At 41.3% G+C, this 25,121-nt stretch overlaps 1 protein-coding gene across 3 annotated transcripts in view; it reads right to left on the reverse strand.

Annotated features, from left to right (window-relative positions):
- Positions 1-25,121, reverse strand: part of GABRB3 (gamma-aminobutyric acid type A receptor subunit beta3) — a 468,239-nt gene that overhangs the window by 68,905 nt on the left and 374,213 nt on the right. The gene's annotated exons all lie outside the window — the stretch shown is intronic.

The following is a 25,121-nucleotide window of genomic DNA, read 5'->3' on the forward strand; positions in this document are numbered from 1 at the left end:
TTAAGCATCTGCCTTTAGCTCAGGTCACGATCCCAGGGTCCTGGAGTTGAGCCCCGCATCAGTCTCCCTGCTCTGTGGGAAGCCTGCTTCTCCCTCTCCCGCTTCCCCTACTTGTGTTCCCTCTCTCACTGTGTCTCTCTCTGTCAAATGAATAAATAAAATCTTAAAAAAAAAAGAAAGTGAAGAAAAGAAATCAGGCTGAACATGAAAATTCTATTTTAAAATTTTTATTCTTTTGTCAATCACTATTCCAGTCTACATCAAGTCTGAAAATTTGGTAATATTCGTGGGACATCTTGAACACCACTATAGAAGGATCCAGGCTGAAAATCCAAAGGTAAGTGAGTAAACTCCCTAACCAGGGAAGGAGAAATCACTGTTACATACAGGAGCTTCTGAATTCACACACTTACAGATGTTTGCAAACATCCTGGCTTTGTGGGCAATGAGAGGTGGGATTGCAAATCAATTCAAGAACCCATCCCAGGCACAGGTCTTATGACATCCCATCCAGTACTCATTTTGCTGATCCACAGGGCAGTTCTCAGTGCTTGCTAATCTAACAATGCCTACTTATCACTGATCTCATGAGTGTTAGAGCACAGAAGCCTCTGAAATGATGAAGAACACACCTAGATGTTATTCTCCAGGTTCTCACAGGCAAGGTGACAAAACCAATACATGCTAAACAACTATCAGCAAAATAAGTTTTAAGCTATAAGGGCCATAAAAAAAATCAAAGGCAGGGGAAGCAAGAAAATTCAAATGGGCTGGGGAGTCTTTATAGAGGTTTCATCTGCAACTTGAAGGAGAGATAGCATTTGAGTGGATGAAAAGAAACAGAAGAGTTTTTTCCCAGGCACTTACATGGGCAGAACTCTGTGCGTGGCATTACCTGTGTGAACGGACCCTCAGCCCACCACCAATTCTCAAAGATCAGGTGACACTAAAGATAGGCTTTGGCTAGCCAGATATTGGATAGGGGGCATGATAAATAAATCATACAAGGATGTTGCTTTTATTGCATTGATTTTACTGAATTGATGAGAAGCTCTGATGTGTGCAGTTTTGGTGGAACTTAGGGTTCTAGAGGGGAAAAGGACAGAGTGGTGGGCAAGGCTGGACTCTGTGGCAGGGACCAGAAGGTAGAAAAACTTGAATGCCAGCTCCTCAGCCAATGAAAGCCACTGAGTTTCCAGTAACAAGTGACATAACCAAGCATATTAACCGTCTTTTATTTTCCGTTTTCTCATGCTTTAGCTTCTGGACCTTGGCTGACCCTGGAGGGACTTTCCTCCTTTCCGTTACAGCTACAATTCTGTCAAGCTCTAGATTGTGCTTTCCAAAAGCAAACCAACCAATCCAGAGCTCACCCCCCAAGTGCCTTCTCTATTGGGCTTTCACACTCCAGGCCAATATTTCAACTACGTTCAAGTACCAGGCAAGTAGGGGCAGTCTAGACCTCGGGGTCCCCTTTAATTATTCAAACTAGCCCATCCAAAGCCTGCTTATCCAGCCTCTCATATGCCCATTCATTCCCATGGAAACCACAACAAAGTTCTTTGCCCACAGTTTCCCTTCTTCCTTGTGACCAACGCCAGTGCTTCCCTGTGTGCCCCACCCCCCCATTCCCTGAAATGGATGGTGTACTCTCTTCCTTTAAGGTCTGTGGTCAGCAAACTATTTTTCAATGGCAGCTGTCTCCTGATCGGGAAGATCAGTTGTGCAGTGGTGAGAGAGATGATGAGCAAAGGTCAAAATGGGTGGAGGATGCTTGGAAAGGGGGTGCAGGTTAGGGAAATCCTAAAAGTTCACAGATGTTGGGCTTGATGTACAACCTCAGGCTGCGAATGGACCCCCAAAGAGTGCAATCACATCCCCTGCATTACCATGAATGATGGCTAACGTAGGTGATGCATTTTAACTGAAACATTCAAAGTTTCGGTAGTATAACAAGATGGAAATAAATCAGCAGTACCAGCTAAAGGATTTTCGATTTGAATATAATGATCCAAATTACATTCTTATTGAAATAGAAGCATTTCACTTGCTTCTCTCTTTGGTTTCTAAGCCCACATCCTACGCCTGAGTCATGAAGTCTAGCACTTCTCTGAGTTCCCTTCCAACTGCCGTTCACATGGGTTGCCATGAGGATGGAGGGAATGTGTCAGTGTGCCCTGGGAACCCAGTTGTCATCCAGAGTCTGCAAACTCAGGCTCTGGGTCTTATTTTGACCTGTGCTGTTCTCCACACCATTAACAGCACTTCTCAAATTTGGTCTTGGGCGTTTGCTGAGGTGACTTGAGTGGACAGGGTTGCAGAGAGCTTAGGTGACAGAGGGAGAAAAATAGATATTTAAATCCAAACCTGCTGCATCAGCTGTGCCTTCTGAAGCAATGGCTTCACTACATCAGTGGAAACACTAGTCAGTATCCCACTTCTTACTCCTGTACAGATTGGCAGACAAAGGAAAGGTGACAGCAGACAGTAGGCCATGGTGCTGACTCCTGTGCTTGGGCAGTGGTGAGCACCTCGCATAATAATGACAGTAGCAGTGAACATGCTCTGATCCCTTGGTATGTGCCAGTCATTTCTAATGTCATTTCATTTAAACATAAAGCAGGGATTATCAGTATTCTCATTATCATCCCCAATCAATGAAGAAAAAAAATTAAAGAACTGAAGTAATTTGCCTCCTCCCTCCCTTCCATGCCCCACTAAATGGGAGTAACTGGGGGACATGGGATTTGAAGTTGGGGCTACCACCCTGCAGGGTGCAACTCTCAATCTCAAAACCAAAGCTCTAAGGGACAGGAGCTAAATTGTTCTGCATAATATACTTAAATGAGCTTGGTGGGAGGATGGTTTGCAGAGATATCTCAAAGAGTGGAGAATCAAGTCACATAACGTAATGCCGTTTTTGAGGGGAATAAACACTGTGGCACCACTAAAGCCCCCCATCCTTGCAAACATTTACCACAGCTGGGATGTAGACAGATGCCTTGTGGAAGTTTCTTTCCTTCAGGGGGTCCCAGACAAGTTGATGTTTCCCATATTTGGAGCTCCCCAATGCCTTTGTGGGCCTTCCTTGTCTTTTTCCTGGATTGGTCACCCCCAAATATGGGGCAGCTGAGGGGAGGCTTGGAGGGGGTGAAAGGAGACAGGGGAGAGGCCTTGAAATGGCATATCTCAAATGCAGGGCTTTCGGGGGGCTCCAAGGGTCATGGGAATTAGAATAAGGTGATACTGGTGAGTCAGATACTGGTGGTGAATACCAGCATCTCCATTCCTTGGGCCTCTGCAGCACTCACCATGTCCCCGACTTTCATCTTTCTCGCTCTGGCGATGTGATCCACCTGAGCACAGGGAGGGGTCTGCAGTCACACTGACACATAACTCTCAGGCACCAAAAGCCTCTGCCAGGGTGAGAGGCAATTATGATTGTTTTCTCTTTTCCCACCTTTGCCCTTTGCAGGGGAAACTAAGTCTCCTGGACAGAGACATTAGGGAGGAGTGGGTGTGGAAAGGGGTGAGGATGAGCGGGGAGTGGAGTATAAGGAGAAGCCAGTAGTAGGAGGTATGGGTGTCAGAGGGGGTGAGAGTAAGAGAAGGGCCCGATGTGGGGAAAAGTGACGGTCTGGAGGAATAGGGCTAGAGGGAGTAGTGTGGGCTTCTGGGAGGCAGCATGGAGCATCCAGGCTTGGTGAGGAATACAGAGGAAAGAGGTGCAGGAAGGGGTGGGGCACAGAGAGAAGCAGGAGTCTGGGAGGAGTAGGCCCATGAAAGCAGTGGGTGTCCAGGAAGGGTGGGACCCATGAAGCCCCTTCACCATGCAGTGTGATGGACACAGGCTCCAGAAACCTCACCCTGTGAGGGTGGGTTTAATTAGATTAGCACACAGTAGGAAGAGACAGTCTGCTTCCTGGCACTGATTCTTACTGTGGCACAACCAGCCATATAAGCACATCTAGACAGAACATGTTGGCGGATGCAGGAAGGGAGTAATGGCCTAGAGATCGGGACTAATAGAAATAGCTGCCAAAGGAGGCACAATGACGGGGCCCTGTGTCCAGGAGACATAGAATCCCCTCTGCTGTGGGGCCTTCATGGACTGAGAGGGAACACCTTCACTCCTAGCCCTCTCCCACATTCTTCAGACCTGGCTGGGAATATATGCTCACAAAGTTTCTTCTGGGTATAATTTGGTATCACTTGATTTCAGGAGACTGTGCTTTGGGTGGTGGTTGAGATTTGCAGTACTTTGAGCATTTATAAAATATCCTCCTATAAGTTAATTAATTGACACATTGAGTGTGTATGCATAGAAAGTGACTCCCATCCATTGTGTTAGCAGCCCCTTCTACAGCCCCGGGGGCCCTGAGAACACTGGGTTCCTGGTTTAGGTGCAGATTCAACCCTGGATTGGGGCTGGCACCAGATATTTGCGAGGCCCTAAGGAAAGGCATTGATTTCCTGGTCCTCAGCCCCCCTCAGCTGCCAGTAGAGGTGGTAACCTCTGCTTCTCTACTCACTCAGTTCTCCACCCCTGAATCCTTGCCAGGGAAGGCAGCTGAAAGCCCATACAGAGGAACCATCCTTGGCCTCCTAGGTTAACTCAGACATGTCTCCAGGGGTGGAGACTCACTGCTGTTCCATATCCAGTCACAGACTGCCTGAGTGTGTGTATGTGTGTGCATGTGTGTGGACCTGGACCCGGGACACCTGCTGAGACTCTCTGGGCTTCTGCCCTGCCAGGTTCATCTGTATCTGACATGGTTATCCACACAAGGAGAACCTCCAGCTCTCTGGCTTATACCGTGACATGATCTGTCACAGTATAAGCTACAGGGGACACTGTAGCCCTGGGACATGGGATGCAGTGGAGAGAGGTCAGGCAGTGAGGAGGAAACCCAAGTATTTCCTCATCCAGAATTCTCTAGTCCACTAGGACCTAGAATTCTCTGGGATATATTGTATAAATGTGGATTATTTAATTATAGTTGGTTTGAACTATGGTAACTCATCAAAATCAATAGATAAGATTAAATGTCTTGAATTCTTCTCTCCCTGTCTTATAAAAGGCATATAACAAACTGAGGATCAGCAAGAAGAAATACTGAAGAACTATATTCAGAACAGTCTTTCTTTCACAGAATCTTACAAGCAAAATCATTCAATTAAAAGGCCATTATTCCTCGGGGCTTTTCTGGGGGAATCATAAAGCCCTCTGATAAGCTAATGAAGTCATGGACCCTCTCCCCTCTCTAACTGTGTGCATGCCCATGTGTGCAGATGTTTGTTTATCAAATCAACCAGCATACTGAACTCCATGGAGGTGCATTCCTACCTGCTTCATATTACCTTCACATGGTGAGAACAAATACTAGTGATTGAAGTTCTTCAAGTTTTTAAGTAATTTCTTTAGAATTTGCATAATTATTGTCATTGAAAAAAATATGACACAGTTTTTTGGTTTTACCCCAGATTACAAAAATCCATTTCATGCAAAGGTCGGAAGCCAGAGTTCCTGGTAAGACAACAGCCCAGCCCAGGGTCCCAGGGTTTGGAGCCAGGGGGCTGAGATACAGTGGGTGGGACCGGAAGAGGTAGTCTGGAGCTGCTTAAGAAAGGGTTGCTGGCACTCCCAGCTCTAGAAGCCCCAGTGGCTGGGGGCAGGGAACAGCATTCTTGAATATGAGCCATTCATCTGCCAAGCATTCATACATAGGTGACAATCCTGTCAAAATCTCCTAAGAATGTAGAAACAGCAGCAGTAACAACAAAAATAACAAAATTAAACCTCAGCCCATCTTTTGGCCATTCAAGCAGCTCACATAAATTGCAATAAGAGATAAACAACAAAGTTTCTTTCTACTGGTGGAAATCTCTCCACATTTATCACATTAAAATAACAAGAATACATATTCGAAAGTGGAAATACTGCTCATTATTCTGCAATTAAGAAATTGAAGAGATTTCCTCAGCGCAGGAAATGAAGACAAAATTTACTAACCCCGAGAAAGAAATGCAATCTCTAAACCACATTTAAATATCTAGCTGCAGCTGTGAAAGCCACAGGACACCTGCATTTACATCTGGTTCAGCAAGTTTGTGATACAAAACCTCACAGGTAAGTTGTTCTCAGGTTAGGGAAAACTGTTCTGAAAAGTATACGTAAGACCTAGGTCACAGAGATTTCTTTTGTAGGCATTTCTGCAACTAAGATTAAGCTGGGGGAATCTTGACCCTTCTATTAACAAAATTTATTTAGAGAATTTGAACCCATTATTTTTAATGATCTAAAAATGAGTATCCAACATGACATCCATCTCTCCTCCCACAACAGACTTCACTGGTGATTAGGTTTCCATTTGTTGAATCCATATGGTGATCTTTCCTAAGAAAGCATGACCTACCTCTTTCTGCTACCCTCTCTTCCTCCCCCAACCCCCTTCAAGCATTCACTGCATATCTCCATAGGCCAGGGACCATGCAGGGTGCCAGGGACCCAGAGATAAGGAAGACATAATTTGTAACTTTAAATAGCTCACTATCTAGGAGGTAGACATAAAATTGAACCAAAGAAAAAAATGAAAGTGATTAAGAGAAGGAGCTTTAGAATCAAATATGCCCAAGTTTCAAGTCAGCCTCCTTCCTGTTGGCTCAGCAAATGTAGGTGAACCATTTCACTGTCCTAAGCCCACTTACCCTATCTGGGAAGACAGCCTGCCACACTCTTAAGGGCTTAACATAGTAAAGGGCACCCATTAGGAGTCAAGGAATGCACAATAATGCAAAAAAAGTGTATATTTAAGGGATAACTACTATGTCTGGGGCTGGCAGAGAAGGAGGCTGGTGTGCAAATGAGAAGGAAGGTCGCTGAGATATTCTGGTCTTCTTATAATTGTCATACCCACCCAAAGCTTCATAGTTTGTATTTTTTATTCATCCACCTAAATGCTAAATGTATTCAAAAGATGAACCGGTCACCTCTATATGAAATGTAGAAGGGCTAATGAAAATAATTACAAGTTCCCCAGTCCTCCAAAGCCACCTGAAAAACTGGCATAGAATATAAATTATTTTGAATATATGTTTTTCTTTTTACATATGAATAGATACCATAGATATTTTTCTGGAGTCCATTAAGTTTGAAAAGCAAAATGATTATACTGACCTACATTCAAAGGACAAAAAAAAAAAAAGGTAGTATCAGAAGAAATTGAGAATTCAACGTAAGTCAATGAGAATAAGGAAAATGTAAGAGAGATGCCCACAGCTAAATAAGTCTCTGGTAGGTTCCGATGTGCAGGGGGTGGTAGAGCAGGATGCCTCTGACACACTGAATAGGCTTCCTTGCCCTGTACTTTACCTGGGAAAGTTACCTAATCACTCCGAGTCTCAGAAATCTCTTGTGGAAAAAAGAAACTAAAAATGGCCATTTTACAAAAGTGCTCTAGCAATTAATTGAGCTAACAATGCTTAACGCAGTGCTTGACTCATAATAGGCATTTGAAAAATTCTACTTTGTCTTCCCTCATCCTAGAGCAGGGCCAATCATCCCTGAAAGAAGCCTCCCAGCACTGGATGAAAAATGCTCTTCTTTAACAGTTGGACCCCCAGCGTATTGTTCCATGCCAAGTATATACCAAACTGCAAAGAAAAATGGGCTTTATTATTTGGAGGTGCAGGTAAAAAAGACTTAGCCTAATACTTCAATGTAGAATTCTCAACACCACTGAAGCAGGCTTCACCCTTTGCTTTTAAAATCCTAAGTTTGTCTTTCACTCAATATCCAAATGTATCAGGTCACTAGATTTTTATCAACCATTTTTTTCTGCTGTAAAATGTTTTGAAGTTACAGATTAATATTAAACACAGATTTGTAAAAATAGCTATAGCACTAATAACAAAAAAAAACAAAACTATCTTGCCCGCCTGACCTGCTGCGAATAACCTGACCTTCAGGTGTTCCCAGACTGACTTCCCACCCAGTCCTCCCCATTTTAAAATGGGAAAAAGCCCATTTTATAGTCAATTGACCCCTCTATATAAAGAACATTTTTACTAAGTATCCCTTTCATGGCCCCCTTTAATTGTAAATTAGTGGCCCTGTATAGCTTTTTTTTTTTTTTTTTTTTTTTTTTTTTTAGGGGAAGTTATTCTCCCAAACTGGGCACCAAGAAGCCAGGAGAGAGAAGTATACCCACTTTTCTTTCCCATTCCCAGGTTCCTCCATCAGTGTCTCTAACCCATTATACTTTTCTGAGATTTGCATGAAGGGATCCAGCTGCCTTCTGAACCTTTCCATCCAGATGCCCCACAGGCAACCCAAGCTCAATATGTCCAAAATTAACTCATTCTCTTTCTACCCCAAACCTGTTCCCCATTCTGTACCACCATTCTGTACCCACTCATTCATTCTCAACCAAATCAAAACCAGAGGCTGTATGTACATCAATCTCTTTTTTCTTTCTCATCTTACATTCAACATTTATTCACACTGGGTTCTGTTGATCCTATTGCCTAAATGCCTTCAGTATCTAGAACTGGTCCATGAGTCAGCAGCAGCAGTACAGAGGGTTGGAAGTGTTTTCACTGATAGCCCCATGATTAGAGATAAGCTCCTGGACTCTCAAATTGCATCCCAGAAGAACACTTAACCCATGTCTAGGGCAGGATAAGTCCAACACCAGACCTCGGATATATAATGGGTTAAATACAAGAATATACAAGATGATCAGATATCTCACACTCTGTATGGGAACAGATGTTTCAACTCAGTACAAACACCATATGAATGAAATTTTGGAATGTGCTTGTAAACTGGGGAGTCACTGCATATTCTCCTTTATTCTAAAAAAAGTATTTATCTGAATAATACTAAAGACACCAGACTGTTTAGTAACTTATGTATATATTAATATATAAAAAATAACATATATATATATAAAATCTGCAATGTATATGTATATATAATCAGATACCTATCTTTATTTTCCAGCAACTATCTCTAATTAATAAGCTTCCAAAAGGGGATGGGATGTATCTTTAAAATGTCATTCATCCAAAGATACTCCAAGAACTGGCTGTGAGAAACAGCCATATTGCTTGTGCAAGGAAGCCTCAACACCTCTATATTTGAGGGATATTTGAACAACTGGTGGAATGTCACACTTGGAGACTTGTGAGTGACTTGCCTACATTCTGACTGTGTGGCATTTAACAAGCCTCTGTGCTTTTTCCTTGCTTGAGCATGGTGCCTGCAGATGGCCATGAGGTTGAAGATTTTACATCTTTAAATAGTGATGGTCATCTTTTGGGTTACATGGCTTCTAGAGTTGACATTATTAGGTTTGCTGAACTGAAAATCACTTCTCTTTGAATCCCTTCAGGAGAGCAAACAAATAAAAAATATGCTTCAACAGAAAGAAGGGTATTTATCATAAAATAAAGGATGAATATCCCCATTTTAAATGAAGAACCCCATCATATACTTATACTGTGAGAATTCAATGCCCTTTGCTTTTATATATGTGCCTCTATAGCAGGATTTAACAATGGAATTCCTCTCCTCAGAGACAAATCATGTGGATTAGTGATGCCACACATTTTAAAGTACTTTCAGTTTCTAAGAAGATGTGCTATTTTTAGACAGCAAGCCCATTCATTTCTGAGATCTATTTCTATTTCTGGTTTCTACCCAGAACCTGTTAGGTTATTGCTGTTAGATAAATCACAATATTAACAATATTGTACTTTATATAACTGAGAAAATACTCACTTGATCATCATTGTTTTTCTGAATTATTGATTTCAGGAGAAAAATTTGGATGGACATCACTACATGGAGTTACATGAAACAGTCCTATCCTCTGAGACATTGTAATCAAATCTTAGGTAGTCAGAAAGAAACTGCAATGCCGATTTTCATACACTCAGTATGGTCACAGCAAGGTTGCCCAATGACCTCCAAAGGGCACTTTTTGTTCTCCTTTGACTCAACATATAGGGAGCTTGAAGCATGGCTGAAAGCTCACTCTCCTTGAGACACTCTACTCAGCCTGAGACACTCCCTCCTCTAGCCTTTCTACTCCATTGGTAGTTCAGCTCAAAGAACCTATGCTTCCACCTCTCATCTCTTTCTCTCTCTCTCTTTTTTATTATTATGTTCAGTTAGCCAGCATTAGTTTTTGATGTAGTGTTCAACAATTCATTAGTTGCATACAACACCCAGTGCTCATCACCACAGGTTCCCTCCTTAATACCCATCACCGGGCTACCATATCCCTCCACTCTCCTCCCTTCTGTAACCTTCAGTTTGTTTCCCAGAATCAAAAGTCTCATATGGTTTGTCTCCCTTCTGATTTCTTCCCGTTCAGTTTTCCCTCCCTTCCCCTACGCTCCTCCACTCTATTCCTTATGTTCTACATATGAGCGAAACCATATGGTAATTGTCTTTCTCTGCTTGACTTATTTCATTTAGCATAATCCCCTCCAGTTCCATCCATGTCGATGCAAATGGTGGGTATTCCTCTTTTCTGATGGCTGAGTAATATTCCATTGTATAGGGAAACAAAAGCAAAAATGAACTTTTGGGACTTCATCAAGATAAAAAGTTTCTGCACAGCAAAGGAAACAGTCAACAAAGAGACAACCTATGAATTGGAGAAGATATTTGCAAATGACACTACAGATAAAGGGCTGGTATCCAAGATCTATAAAGAACTTCTCAAACTCAACACCCAAAAAACAAATAATCAACAATCAATTCAAAAAATGGGCAGAAGATATGAATAGACACTTCCCCAAAGAAGACATACAAATGGCTAACAAACACATGAAAAAATGTTCAACATCACTAGCCATCAAGGAAATTCAAATCAAAACCACAATGAGATACCACCTTACACCAGTTAGGATGGCTAAAATTAACAAGGCAGGAAACAACAAATGTTGGCAAGGATGTGGAGAAAGGAGAACCCTCTTACACTGTTGGTGGGAATGCAAGCTGGTACAGCCACTTTGGAAAATAGTATGGAGGTTCCCAACTATATCTCAATGTTTGACTGCCTCAGGCTTGTCCCTGCTCCTTTCCTCTTTCTTCCCCTCTTCCATGGTGATGTCATCCATCCCTAGGGTGTTTAACAGAATGTTTAGCTAATGACTCCCTGTTTTTATCTGCAAGCCAGGTATCCCTTTGAGCACAGATTCCTTATCCAGTTGCTCCTTTGACAGCTCTATTTGGTAGTGTCTTTATCATCTTTACCTTTTCTCTTTCCTTATTCCTAGTCCAATTCCAGGGCCCAACCTAACTGGCTTGGGTCAGAATTGTAGGAGCTGGTATTTTTTAAAAGTTCCATTTGTGATTCTTATTTTTGCATGTAATTATTCTTTACACCATAAGTTCACATTCTGATCACTATTTTTACTTAAAATTATACAAGATCCTTTCACTTCATTAAAATCAGTAAACTCTATTTCCTAACATCAACAGTCTATATTTAGAAAGCATGCATGTGTGTACTGAAACGCAGGCATATGGACGGCTCCTGCCATGCGCTGCCATGAAGAGGAGAATCTGTGCTGCATGAGTTGCAAGAACACAATCTTCCTACTTGTGTCTGAGATTCTAGTGGTTGCCAATATGTCCTGCTGCAAACTGCTTCAAGCGGTCTCAACAAAAACCATCAACTCTGTCAAGCAGCTAACATGACAACATGAAGACATGGGTTGGGGCTCTAGGATTACAGATTTCTGACAGTGCTTCAGCACAGGTGTCTGAGCACTGCCTCAGAGCATGGATGTCCTGCCTCGTTCCAGGTCCTGATACTATAAATAACTGTGGCCATCACCCCAACTTGCACTGCTACCGTCAAACAGCACAGTGACGAGCTGTTTGGTAAAAGAACAAGAGAAATGAATATTTCAGAATATTTATTCAGTACATATTAACTTTGCTTGCTATTTATATCATTTCATAAAGGATCTTTTTATATCATACAGTGTATTCATAGAGTGTGTTTACACAGAAATCCAGCATTTTCAGGATATTCAGACATTCTTGTATATTCAATTTCTTTAAGCTATTGCATGCTGGTTTTGCTTATTTTAATTCTTCTAATATCTGCTTCTGGTAAATGTAAACAGTTGTTTCTAATTATTCCCTTTTAGTACTTATGCCTTCACATCATGAATGCACAGGGAAGATTTAGGATTCATGAAGAGAAGGTGAAATGTTGATGGTGACAACAGGAGTCATGAAAGGATGATTCTGATTGTTAAAATGTCCATGTTTTGCTTTAGAAGTTGGTAAATAAACAAGAAGTGTTCAATTATTCAAAAGGAAGAGCATTGTTTTAAGAAAGCAAGTGCACTCCTTCGGCTGGCAATTGTGGTCCTGGTAAACTTCAACGTAATATCTGACACTATTCCTATGCATACGAGTTCCCAGGAGTCATCAAGCAGAGCTGTGGGCCAGCCAAGAGGGTTCTAGCCATTGACAACAAACTTTCACATAGCATCCAGATGGTGATTTAAAGTAGCAAAAAGTCTGTATTCACCATGGTGCTGGTTAGAACATCAACACTCAAGTTAATTGTACATTTTCCTGATTTTGTGAGTAATGTTGGATATTAAAATACAGGTTTTCTGTGCGTGACTTGCCTAATGTTGGATAACAGCTAGACTATTTTTAGTATGAGAACAATAATTCTGAGTGTCCTTTATGTTTCTCGTTCCCTTGTAACTGTCTCAGGATCCACACAGCTAGGATTTAGTCACTGTGCCACTGATTATACAGCTTGTAGACACATTTTTTTTTCCCTTCCCATGAGTTTGGAATTGTGCATGCCAGACTCAGTTGTAACACAACCAAAGTTGTCAATTAATTAACTGCTGTGTTAATTAGAATTAGAGTTTATAATTTATAATCAGCAATATAATTAACAGCTGGTAATTTAATCAGTCATGATTCACTTGCTTTATATTCACCTTTAAAACCGTGAAATTGTTGGCACCAAAAATGTATAGAGTGTGATGTCACAAAAGATACAATCCTTTTTGTTGTCTCCTGCTATGCTCTGACTGCAAATGCAACCCCATATCCTTAAGTCATTTGTGCAAGATTAAATGAAACAGTACTGTGAGTGACAGACATCTGTAAAAGTCCTTAAACTTACTTCCAGCCCTTATGGTCGTTAGCAAATTTACTTTTAAAGAACGACAACCTGTGATGATCTGATGGCCTTCCAGTGAAGGACATGAGCCAGATAAATAATGTCTGGAACTTGGTCACTATATCAGATGACTTCCCAGAGCGGAAGCAAATGTTGGGAGGTTCTGTAGAACAGGCTTGACAGAGCTGCTCCAGGGACCTTAGTTCTCAGGGATGCCCTCCCTCTGGGACAGGCTGGATGACAGTGAGAGCGTAAGGAAGGGGGATAAGGGATTGACTGGTGTAGCTGAGGTTCAAAGATTAGCCAAGGGACAGGACACTGGAATACAGGGTCAGCAATTCTGTGGAATACATGTATATGTATAAATGTAAATGTAAATACACACAAATACACGATTCCAAACTCATGGGAAGGAAAATGTATCTCTAAGCTGTGACTACCAGCTAAAAAAATATATCTATAAGCAGCACAGTGGCTGAATCCTAGCTGTGGAGTTGAGAAAGCTGAGAAAGCTTGCAAAGGCATGAGAAACAGAAAGAACACTTCGAATTACTGTTCTCACTCCAAAAATAGTTTAGCTATCTACCTATCTATCTGCATATATATGTGCGCGTGCACACACACACACACACATGCACACCCACCCACACACACACACCAAAGAAGTACTAGATAGCTGCAACAGTATGCAATTTTTATTTTTATTTTTTTTTTAAGATTTTATTTATTTATTTGAGAGATAGAGAGCACGAGAGGGAAGAGGGTCAGAGGGAGAAGCAGACTCCCTGCCGAGCAGGGAGCCTGATGTGGGACTCGATCCCGGGACTCCAGGATCATGACCTGAGCCCAAGGCAGTCACTTAATGAACTGAGCCACCCAGGCGCCCAGTATGCAATTTTTAAATACTGTGGGTTATTGCGAAAAAGATTATCAGTTAGTTAATGGCCAGGCACTTATTAAATCAATTCATTTATTCATGAACTTAGTCATTCAGTCTTATATTCATTCATTCATTCATTCATTCATTCATTCATCACTTTCTATTCATTTATTGGCTACATTTGCCTAACCAAGCTTGTAAGAGGAATACTTGCTAAGAATTTAGTCCAAAAGACATGTGACACTCTTATTTAGACCCGCTGTTCAAGCCCCATCTTTTCTCACATCAAAATCTTTTGTAAAGGTCCTTCTTTTCCTTACTTTCTCTTCCCTGCCCCACTCCTATCCTGGCCAATACCCTCATCATCATCCCTAGGCAGTGCAGTGTGCCACCTCCCCCTGCCTTAGGCTAGCTTCTCTTGGTCACTTGTTAAAATGTTCTTCAGTCCTTGTTGGTCAGCCCCACCTCACTCTGTGTTTGCATCTGAGGCAGCACAGAGGAGCCTGTCCTCTCCTGAGGAGTCCTCTGTGTGCTCTGGTCTTGGCCAGGCCCCACAGCTCTGGGCCTTCATTCTCTTAGTTCCCTCAGTCTGTGTTTCTAGGACTCTGACAGGTGGATCCTGCCAGGGTGACCTACCCTGCACCTGCAAATAAACCTGATACTGGGCTCATCATTGCTTGAGCCAAAAACCTGCTCTTCTTAAGCAACTAAGTGTTCTCCCTGCCCAGCACATGAGCTATAAACTCTGGCTGGTCCACATGAGCTTTGTGGTTGATTTTCCAACTGCACTGATACATCCAATCTGTCTGATTCCCTCTGTATCACCCTGCTCTTCACCATGGCTAGCCCTCTTTATATTTTCACCATCTTACAAGCTTTTCCTACCCCATCCCATCGTTCTGCAAAGAATACTCAAGTGACATGTCCACCATGGAGGCTTCTTCGACACTCTTCCCCTGTGGACTCAGTCAGATCCTCACCTAAAATAAAGAGGTTGTCCTTGATGACTACCGAGATCACTAAAATTTCACAATTCTGTAAAACAACACAGGCCACATATAACAGTTTACCAAGTAATTGCTATCTACTTGTTTCACAAACATCCCATGCACCCATTTTGGGTTATAGGAGATAATCAATATATAATAGCTAAAGTACAGTTACGGAGTTGTGGGTGCTGGAAAACAGAAAAGCAAACAAGCAAAGGGACAAGGAGCAATCAGAGATGGACAGCCCATTTTGAGCACATCCACTAAGTAACCTTAAATCCTCAAGGATAGAGTCACTTATTAGAGCAAACTGAAAATAGCAGCTGTGGGCATCAGCCAAAATGCAGTCTTCAGTTGTGGGCAGGAACAATTTTCTTCCTGTGGTGTCTTCAGTCTCCTTCATAGTACACTAAGGTCAATGCCATTAGCATTTGCATTCCTTCTGAGCATGGGAACATGACAGAACCAATATGTAATCAAAACACATTCTCTGGGTTTAAGGATGGCTGTGTGTGTGTGTGTGTGTGTGTGTTGTGGAGATTCACTCCACAGGTTTTTACTGGGATTAGCCTTATGGTCAACCTCAGTCTAAACTCCAAGGTACAAACCTTCTCACTCTGTTTTTACAGTTTTCATGTATTTATCCAATAAACATTATTGATGACCATGTATATGTCATTACCGATATACAGAAGAGGGAATTCAAAGGGAAATAAGACATTATCAATGTTCAATATGAGTAGTGTCCTTATAAAAAGGGGAAATTTGGGCGTAGACACCACACAGGGAGAACAGCTGTGAACATGAAGGCAGAACCTGGGATGATGCCTCTACAAGCCAGGGAACCCAAAGATGGCCATTAAACTACCACAAGCTAGGAGAAGGGCCTGGAACAGATTCTCCCTCAGAGCTGTCAGCAAGAACCAACCCTGCTGACACCTTAATCTTGAACTTCTAGACTCCAGAACTGCAAGAAAATACATTTCTGTTGTTTAATCCACCTGGTCTGTGGTACTTTGTAATGGCAGTCTTAGCAACTAATAAACCACCACAGTCCATGAAGGGTGTGGTGATGGCAATAGAAGATCATGAGTGCTGTGAGAATGGCTATTATCAAAAAAATAAGCTGAGGAATGCTGGGGGGGCTGTAGAGAAAAGGGAACCCTGGTGGCTCTGTTAGTGGGAATGTAAATTGGTGCAGCCACTGTTGAAAATGAAAGGGAGTTCCTCAAAAAATTAAAAAATAAACCATATGACCCAGCAATCCCACTTCTGAAAATATATCCAAAAAAGATGACATCACTATCTCAAAGAGATATTTGCATCTTTATGTTTATTGCAGTTGTTATTTACAATAGCCAAGACTTGGTAAGTGTCCGTCAAAAGATGAACGGATAAAGAAAATGTGGTCTCATCCAAATGGCCAATAGATGCATGAAAAAGTGCTCAACATCGCTCGGCATCAGGGAAATCCAAATCAAAACCTCAATGAGATACCACCTCACACCAGTCAGAATGGCTAAAATTAACAAGTCAGGAAATGACAGATGTTGGTGGGGATGCGGAGAAAGGGGAACCCTCCTACACTGTTGGTGGGAATGCAAGCTGGTGCAACCACTCTGGAAAACAGTATGGAGGTTCCTCAAACAGTTGAAAATAGAGCTACCATACAATCCAGCAATTGCACTACTGGGTATTTACCGCAAAGATACAAATGTAGGGATCTGAAGGGGTACGTGCACCCCAATGTTTATAGCAGCAATGTCCACAATAGCCAAACTGTGGAAAGAGCCAAGATATCCATCGACAGATGAATGGATAAAGAAGAAGTGGTATATATACACAATGGACTATTATGCAGCCGTCAAAAGGAACGAGCTCTTGCCATTTGCAATGATGTGGATGGAACTGGAGGGTGTTATGCTGAGTGAAATAAGTCAATCAGAGAAAGACATGTATCATATGACCTCACTGATATGAGGAATTCTTAATCTCAGGAAACAAACTGAGGGTTGCTGGAGTGGTGTGGGGGGAGGGATGGGGTGGCTGGGTGATAGATATTGGGGAGGGTATGTGCTATGGTGAGCACTGTGAATTGTGCAAGACTGTTGAATCACAGATCAGTACTTCTGAAACAAATAATGCAATATATGTTAAGAAAAAAAAAGAAGAAGATAGCAGGAGGGGAAGAATGAAGGGGAGTAAGTCGGAGGGGGAGACAAACCAGGAGAGATGATGGACTCTGAAAAACAAACTGAGGGTTCTAGAGAGGAGGGGGTGGGGGGATGGGTTAGCCTGGTGATGGGTATTAAAGAGGGCACATTCTGCGTGGAGCACTGGGTGTTATGCACAAACAATGAATCATGGAACACTACATCAAAAACTAATGATGTAATGTATGGTGATCAACATAACAATAAAAAAAGAAATTCAAAAAAGAAGAAAATGTGGTCTCTCTGTGTGTGTGTGTGTGCATATATATATATGGAATATGACACAATGGAATATTACTATACAATGGAATATATAGAGAGATAGGTATATCTCTATACATACAATGGAATACTACTTAACCATAAAAAAGAAATTCTGCCATTTGAGACAACACGGATGGACTTTGGGAGGATTATGCTAAGTGAAGTAAGTCAAGACAGAGAAAGACAAATACTGTGAGATCCACCTATATATGGAATCTAGAAAAGCTGAATTCAGAGAGAATAGATTGGTAGTGGGGTTGATGGGTGGGGGAAAAAGGGAAGCTGTTGGACAAAGGGTACAAATTTCCAGTTATAAGATGGATAAGTTCTGGGGATCTAAAGTATAGCATGGTGATTATAATTAATAGTTGATAATACTGTATTATATATTTGAAAGTTACTATGAGAGCAGAGCTTTAATGTTCTCACCATAACAACAATAACAACAAAATGGTAATTATGTGAGGTGCAGGATGTATTAAATAACCTTATTGTGGTAAATATTTCCAAATATACACATTTATCAAGTTATCACATTTTACAACTTAAACTTATACAATGCTATATTGGGAAAAAAGGACAAAATTCCCTGTATTTAAACACATATTTTTAAATAAATAAAATGTCTGCTCCCTTGAAAAGAAAGATGTGAATATGTTTGCAAGAAATTTAGGCAATGAGATGCTAGTGTCCTCATGATAGTGTGTGTGCACTGAGGAAAGGAAGCACTAAGAAGGAGGCAGGCCAATAAAGAGAGTAATTCTATCTCATCAGCATGTGATGGAGTCTCAATGAAAATTCTCATCTAGATTTGTGGTAAAATTAGAATATGAATGGAAAAGAGAAAATTAAAATCACCTCTAATATCTCCAACCAAAAGTCACCTTTGTTCCTGTTCTGATGCATACACTTTCAGTTCTTTTTCTGATCTGGTATTTGTGTATGTGTGTGTGTGTGTGTGTGTGTGTGTGTACACACAGAGATAAACTACTTGTTAACAGAAATTAGGCCATCTTTATTACGCCTGCTATTATACATTTATATTATATATTATGTTTATATTATACATATCATTTATAATATACATGTAATATATATTGTATTTATCTAATATATATATTTTATTGAAGTATACTTGGAAACAATGTCACATTAGTTTCAGGTGTACATGAAACTTGCCTGATTTATTCATGTCTGATATTTTAATTAAGACTACATTTAAATTTTATTTCTACACTCCAAATAATGAGATCTATTTTTAATAGTGAGATATAATTTATGTATCAAAAAATTCACCTGTTTTAAGGGTGCAATTAAATAATTTTTTTGTAAATTTGCGAAGTTCACCACAGTTTAATTAAATTAATTAATTATTTTTAAATATTTTATTTATTTATTTGACAGAGCACAAGGAGGGAGAGCGGCAGGTAGAAGGAGAAGCAGGCTCCCCACGGAGCAGGGAGCCTGACGCGGGGCTCAATCCCAGGACCCTGGGACCATGACCAGAGTTGAAGGCACATGCTTAACCAAATGAGCCACTCAGGTATCCCCACCATGGTTTAATTTTAGAACATATCCATCATCCCAAATATAAGCCATGTGTTCATTTGTAGTGACTCTCCATTACACTAATCAACCACTCCATCACCCTAAGCAACCACTAATCTACTTTCTGTCTCTGTAGATTTTCCTCTTCTAGACATTTCATATAAATGGAACCACATTGCGTGTATTATTCTGCGTCTGGCTTCTTTCACTTAGCATGATATTTTTGATGCACATTTATTTGGAGCATATATTAGTGCCTCATTTCTTTTTAGTGCCAAATATTTATCGCCTAGTATGAATCTAAACCAGTTTGTTCATGCATTTATCAATTTTTGAACATTTGGGTATTTGAATACTCACTTTTTGGGTATTATAAATAATGCTGCTATGAACATTTGTGTATAAGTCTTTTGTGGGCAAACGTTTTCATTTCTTGGGTACATACCTAGGAGTGTAACTGCTGGATCATACAGTAACTACCCTAAGAAAACATCCAACTGTTTTTCTAAAGTAATTGCATTAGTTTACAGTCACCACAGCAATATGAGGGTTCCAATTTCTCCACATGCTTGCAAACTCTTGCTATTTTCTTTTTTATTATTATTACTATGGTCAACCTAGTAGGTATGATATGACTATCTCATTTTGCTTTTAATTTGCATTTCCCATTTCTTTTGCTTATTGGCCATTCATTTAATGTCTTTTAAAAGTGTGTTCAGAATCTTTGCCAAACTGTGTTTTTCTTATTATGTTGCAAGAGTTCTTTCTGTGGTCAAAACATAAATTCCTATGTCAGTTATATGCTTTGCAAATATTTTCTCCCTGGTTGTGGATTGTTTTTCATTCTCTTAGCAATACTTTAAAGAGCTAAAATTTAAAATTTTGACAAAGTCCAAATTATCAATATCTTTTGTCTTTTTTTATCACTTGGACTTTTGATTTCACATCTAAGAAATTTTTACTGGACCTAAGATCAGGAAGACTTAGTCTTACTTTTTTCTTCTCTTAATATTTTATCATTTTAGTGCTTGCATTTAGCTCTAGGATCTACTTTGAATCTGTTATTCTGTGTGCAGATCATGTATGTATAACTTTGCTTGTCAAAGAAACGAAAGAGGGTATGCATTCCTGGTAAAGAGAAGTACGCATACAAAAGCTAGGCATTCTACAGAAATAGTATAGTTTGAATTCAGGAAAGCAATCTATAGGGTAAACTGAAGAGGCACCCATTCTCAAGAGATGAAACTCAGACTAAGGCAGGAGGTGGGGCTTAAGTAAACGCAGGATCCCAGAGCCATGCTTGTCAGGTCAGCAATGGGGGCTGTGCAAAGGAACCCAAGAGCGCAGCTGCCTCCCATGGTGCTAGTTAGGAACACTGAGCAACTGCTTATCCAAAATGGAGACTAAGGGAGGTTACATGGGTCAGGAAGTGGATAAATCAGAAAAGGAGGAAAAGATGTTCTTTTTGTGTGTGTGTGGTAAGAGACACATGACATAAAATTACTAGCTTAATTTCACAATATATATGTGTATCACATCATCACATTATACTTTTAAACGTACCCAATGTTGTATGTCAGTTATATCTCAATAAAGTTGGAAGAAAATTTTACCAGCTGAACCATTTTTAAGTGTACAGTTCAGTGGCATAAAGTATATACACACTACTGTGCAACCATGATCACCACCACCCATCTCCAGAACCCCTTTCATCTTGCAAAACTGAAACTCTGTACCCATTAAACACTAACTCCTCTTTCTTCCCTCCTTCCAAATCCTAGTAACCACCATTCTATTTTCTGTCTCTGTGAACTTGACTACTGTAGGTGTCTCATGTAAGTAGAATCATACATTATTTGTCCTTTTGTGACTGTCTTATTTTACTTACATGATGTCCTCAAGGTTCATCCACTTTGTAGTATGTGTCAGGGTTTCCTTCCCTTTTAAGGCTGAATAACAGTTCATTGTAAAGATGTTCTGTTTTGCTCACAAAAATTTGGAAGTGCAGTGGGGCAGGGTAGTGAGGAGCAGTTTGATGTGGAAGTAAGAGTCTAAAGCTTAAAAATTAAAAGAGGTGAAGATTTTAAAGTGGATGAATAACCACAGAGTGGGTGTGGAGTAAGAACCTGTGATCCCTAAGAAAGGGGCAGAGGATGATCAATCAATTAAAAAATACTGTGGAGAAAGAGTGAGCAAGTATCAGGAAAACCAGGAATTGGAACTCAAAGGTAGTCAAGAGTTTATGTAGCAGCTGAGAACTGGAGGAAAGGCAGTCTGGAAAGAGGCCATGGGTGTGGGGGCTTCAGAGGGTGTGGGTAATTTACATGAAAATGGTTAATGCATTAGGCAGAAGACCAAAGGCACGTTGGTAGGTTGAGGAGGGAGAGAGACCATAGTTCCTGAGTGATGGGGAAGGGAACAGTGGCTGGAGGGTGGAGACAAGGGGGGGGTGCTTTGCATGGAGATGATGGATGGGGGGTACCTGAGAGAGACCAGAGCTAGTGATGTTAGGGAATGGGTGGTAGCAGGAGCTGAGTACTAGAGAAGGTAAGCAGAGAACAGCCATGGAAACAGAGCAGAGTGGAAGAGCTAAAAGGCAGGAGGACGCATAGGAGTCTGGGGAACAAGGAGGTAGCAGAGCTGTTGGCTTCTCTCTCTGTATCTTCTCTGTGGCCATTTGGTAAGATGAACAGCATGAACTGACCTAGTTTAAAGAGACAAGTCAGGTTCTCCAACAGCTGCTATAAGGGAAAGAGAGCTGATGAAGAGAAAGGAAAATATGCTGAGTCCATAGAAGAGAGTAAGATGGATACAAGGTTATATGGATGAATATATATATATTATAGTTTGCCAACTAGCCAGCTAGATAGAGATACCTAATACACTAAAAATATCCTAACATGTAGAAGCAGTAGAGTAAAGCTATCTTTAGGGGGTAGGATCATGGGTTTTAACAACATTTTCTAATTTCCAAATTTTCTACAAGGGGGATATTTTATTAGCCAGATAAAACAGTCCAATTCTGTGTTTAGAGATAATTGGGCACAAAACCAAAACAAAATGCTTGAGCCATTTGGAGGCTCCAACAGAGACTGAAACTGTACATTTATAGTGGAGCCAGTCAGCAGGTTTCTGTGGTTCTTTTCAATTATCTTCAGCAGTCCAACAATGAGGAACTTATAATGTTCCACATTATAATAACACCACCAAGACCACAGATTTCTGAGACACTCATCATCTTAGCCACTTCCTAAAGCTCATGTTGCTGTCATGTTAACTCTCAGGCAAGAAAACTGAGGCCTAGGTTAATGAACTTACTTAATCCTAAACAATTTAATGGTGGAACCAAGTAGTTCCAACCCCAACATCATGACCTAAAGCCCTGTTGGAGAGATGAGGGAAGAAGGCTCTGAGATCTGTGAAATGGGATGTAGGGGATGTTGTTCAGGGAGGCGCTGAACCTGGGAGGAGGGAGAGGTCAGACCTGAAGATATAGTGGGATCTGGGGAGAGATAAATATGACAGAGAAGGGAGAATGCAGAGATGCTAGAATCCCCCAACTCAAGACTTCAGAGCAAGATGGTGAATTATTGGCATATTTGATTGTTGTTATGGTTCAAAGTAAGTATATAAAGCCTTTACCTACATTTCAAGCCTAAGTAATATATTCATGTTATATTCATGCTTAGTTTTCTTAAAATCCTATCATTATTACAAGACTTCCTAAAATCACTCCTATTGTTTATAAAGTTCAAATTGCTTTTTATTTATTTACTTGTTAAGATTTTATTTATTTATTTGACAGTGAGAGATAGCGAGAGAGGGAACACAAGCAGGGGGAGTGGGAGAGGGAGAAGCAGGCCTCCCACTGAGCAGGGAGCCCAATGAGGGCTCAATCCCAGGAGCATCGGGCTTGATCCCAGGACCCTGGGATCATGACCTGAGTCGAAGGCAGAGGTTTAACGACTGAGCCACCCAGGTGCCCCACTTCTTATTTCTTTTAAGACACATCCAGGTTTAAATTAAGTCTTTAGTTCTTTTTTTAAATCTTTTTTTAAAAAGTTTTTATTTAAATTCTAGTTAGTTAACATGTTGTGTAATATTAGTTTCAGATGTACAATTTAGTGATTCAGTACTTCCATACAACACCCAGTGCTCATCACAAGTGCCCTCCTTAATACCCATCCCCTATCACACCCATCCCCCCAACCTGTCTGGTGACTGTCAGTTTGTTCTCCATAGTTAAGAGTCTGTTTCTTGGTTTGCCTCCCTGCTTTTTTTTTTTTCCCCCTATGTTCACTTGTTTTGTTTCTTAAACTCCATGTATGAGTGAAATCATATAGTATTTGTCTGTCTTTGATTGACTTAGTTCTTCATTTATTTCTATCCGAGAATTTTCTCCCTTGGGACTGATATTGGACAGAGCTTCGCCAGTGTGGGGAGAGACTGATGTTAGGCTATCATTCCTCTCATGGGAACTGGGGTAACTCATCTGTCAATCAGAGCAGAATAAATGCAGGCACTCTGAACATGCCCTTGCCCTCTCTCCTTTGAAGCTAGCTTCTGAAGCCTGCAGCTTCCCAGTGCTGCCCTGGCTGGGAGTAGCATGATGTGTGCCTGCCTATAAAAAACATATTCTCCACTCCAGATCTCACCAGTAATAAACCTGATATTTTGATTTCTACTCAGTTGACTTTATCTCTTTCTCAACTGGTTCTGAGAGGAAAAAAGAAGAGAGATTTTTTTAAATGTTTTATTTATTTATTGATGAGAGTCAGAGAGAGAGAGAGAGAGAGAGACAGACGCAGAGGGAGAAGCAGGCTCCCCACTGAGCAGGGAACCCAATGCGGGGCTCGATCCCAGGACCCTGAGATCATAACCTGAGCCAAAGGCAGACGCTTAACCGTTTGAGCCACTCAGGCACCCCGGAAGAGAGATGTTTTATTGACCACTTAATCCCACAGTAATACCTGAACCATCAATTTCACAAGGTTCATACACTGTCTTACATCACTACCCAATGTGTTTCTGTGTGTTTCTTTTATCCTCACTGCTACCTTCTCTTCTCCACTTCCTCACTTCCTTAAATTATGTCTTTTCCTTTACTGTCCAAACTGATATTTAAAAGTAAATTTGGGGAGGAAATCTATGCAAATGAAAATGCACTTAATACATAATCCTAAAGAACTCTCAATAACTATCCTAGAAATGATAATCTTGTATCTACTCAACATAGCTCCAAGAGCACAGGCTCTGGGTGAGAGTACATGTCGTGTTTCCTTGACTTTAAGTTAGGAAACTTGAAACACCTACCTCTATTTGGATGCCTTTAGCTGTAAGCCATATTAGAGCCTATCTCCACTGGCTTAAATAATAAGGAAAGCCATCAGAGCAAGATGGCAGAGGAGACCTGGATTTCGTCTGGTCTCAGGAATTCAGCTGAATAGGGATGAAACCATTCTGAACACCTACGAACTCAACAGGAGATCAAAGAAGAGAGTATCAACAACTGTCTGAAAAGAGGAGCGACCACTTACTGGAAGGTAGGACATGCGGAGAAGCGAATCCAAGACGATATTCCGGAGGATAGATGGCGGGGGAGGGGGCCTCCGCTGGCCGCTTCTGGCAAGTGATAGAGCCGCGGAGCACAAAATCAGAACTTTTAAAAGTCGGCTCCACTGAGGGACGTCGCTCCAGTGGCTAAGCGGGGGGTGGAACGCTCGCGGGACAGTGTGGTCTCAGGACACTCAGGGTCACAGAAAGACGGGGGGTGCCTGAGTGCGGCAGAGCTCCCAGGTATCGGAGCGGGAAAGCCGGCTGCAGGGACGGAGCCAAGATGTGGGCTCTCAGCTCGGGGTTGCCATAAACTGTGATCCGCGGCCCAGTCGGGTCACTGCTCCTCCAGCAGGGACCCAACAAGCGGCAGAGCTGGAGAGACTCCTCTTCCTCCCCTGGGAGAAGTGGCATGGGAGCATACCACAGGGATCTGCTGGGTTTGGAGACTCCACACAGGGTCGGGTGCCAGAGACAAAAACGTTCGGTCACAGGC

Source organism: Eumetopias jubatus, unplaced genomic scaffold, assembly GCF_037043125.1.
Source record: "Eumetopias jubatus isolate StellerSeaLion01/CBP00866 unplaced genomic scaffold, mEumJub1_p1.0 scaffold_7, whole genome shotgun sequence".
Taxonomy (NCBI): Eukaryota; Metazoa; Chordata; class Mammalia; order Carnivora; family Otariidae; genus Eumetopias; species Eumetopias jubatus.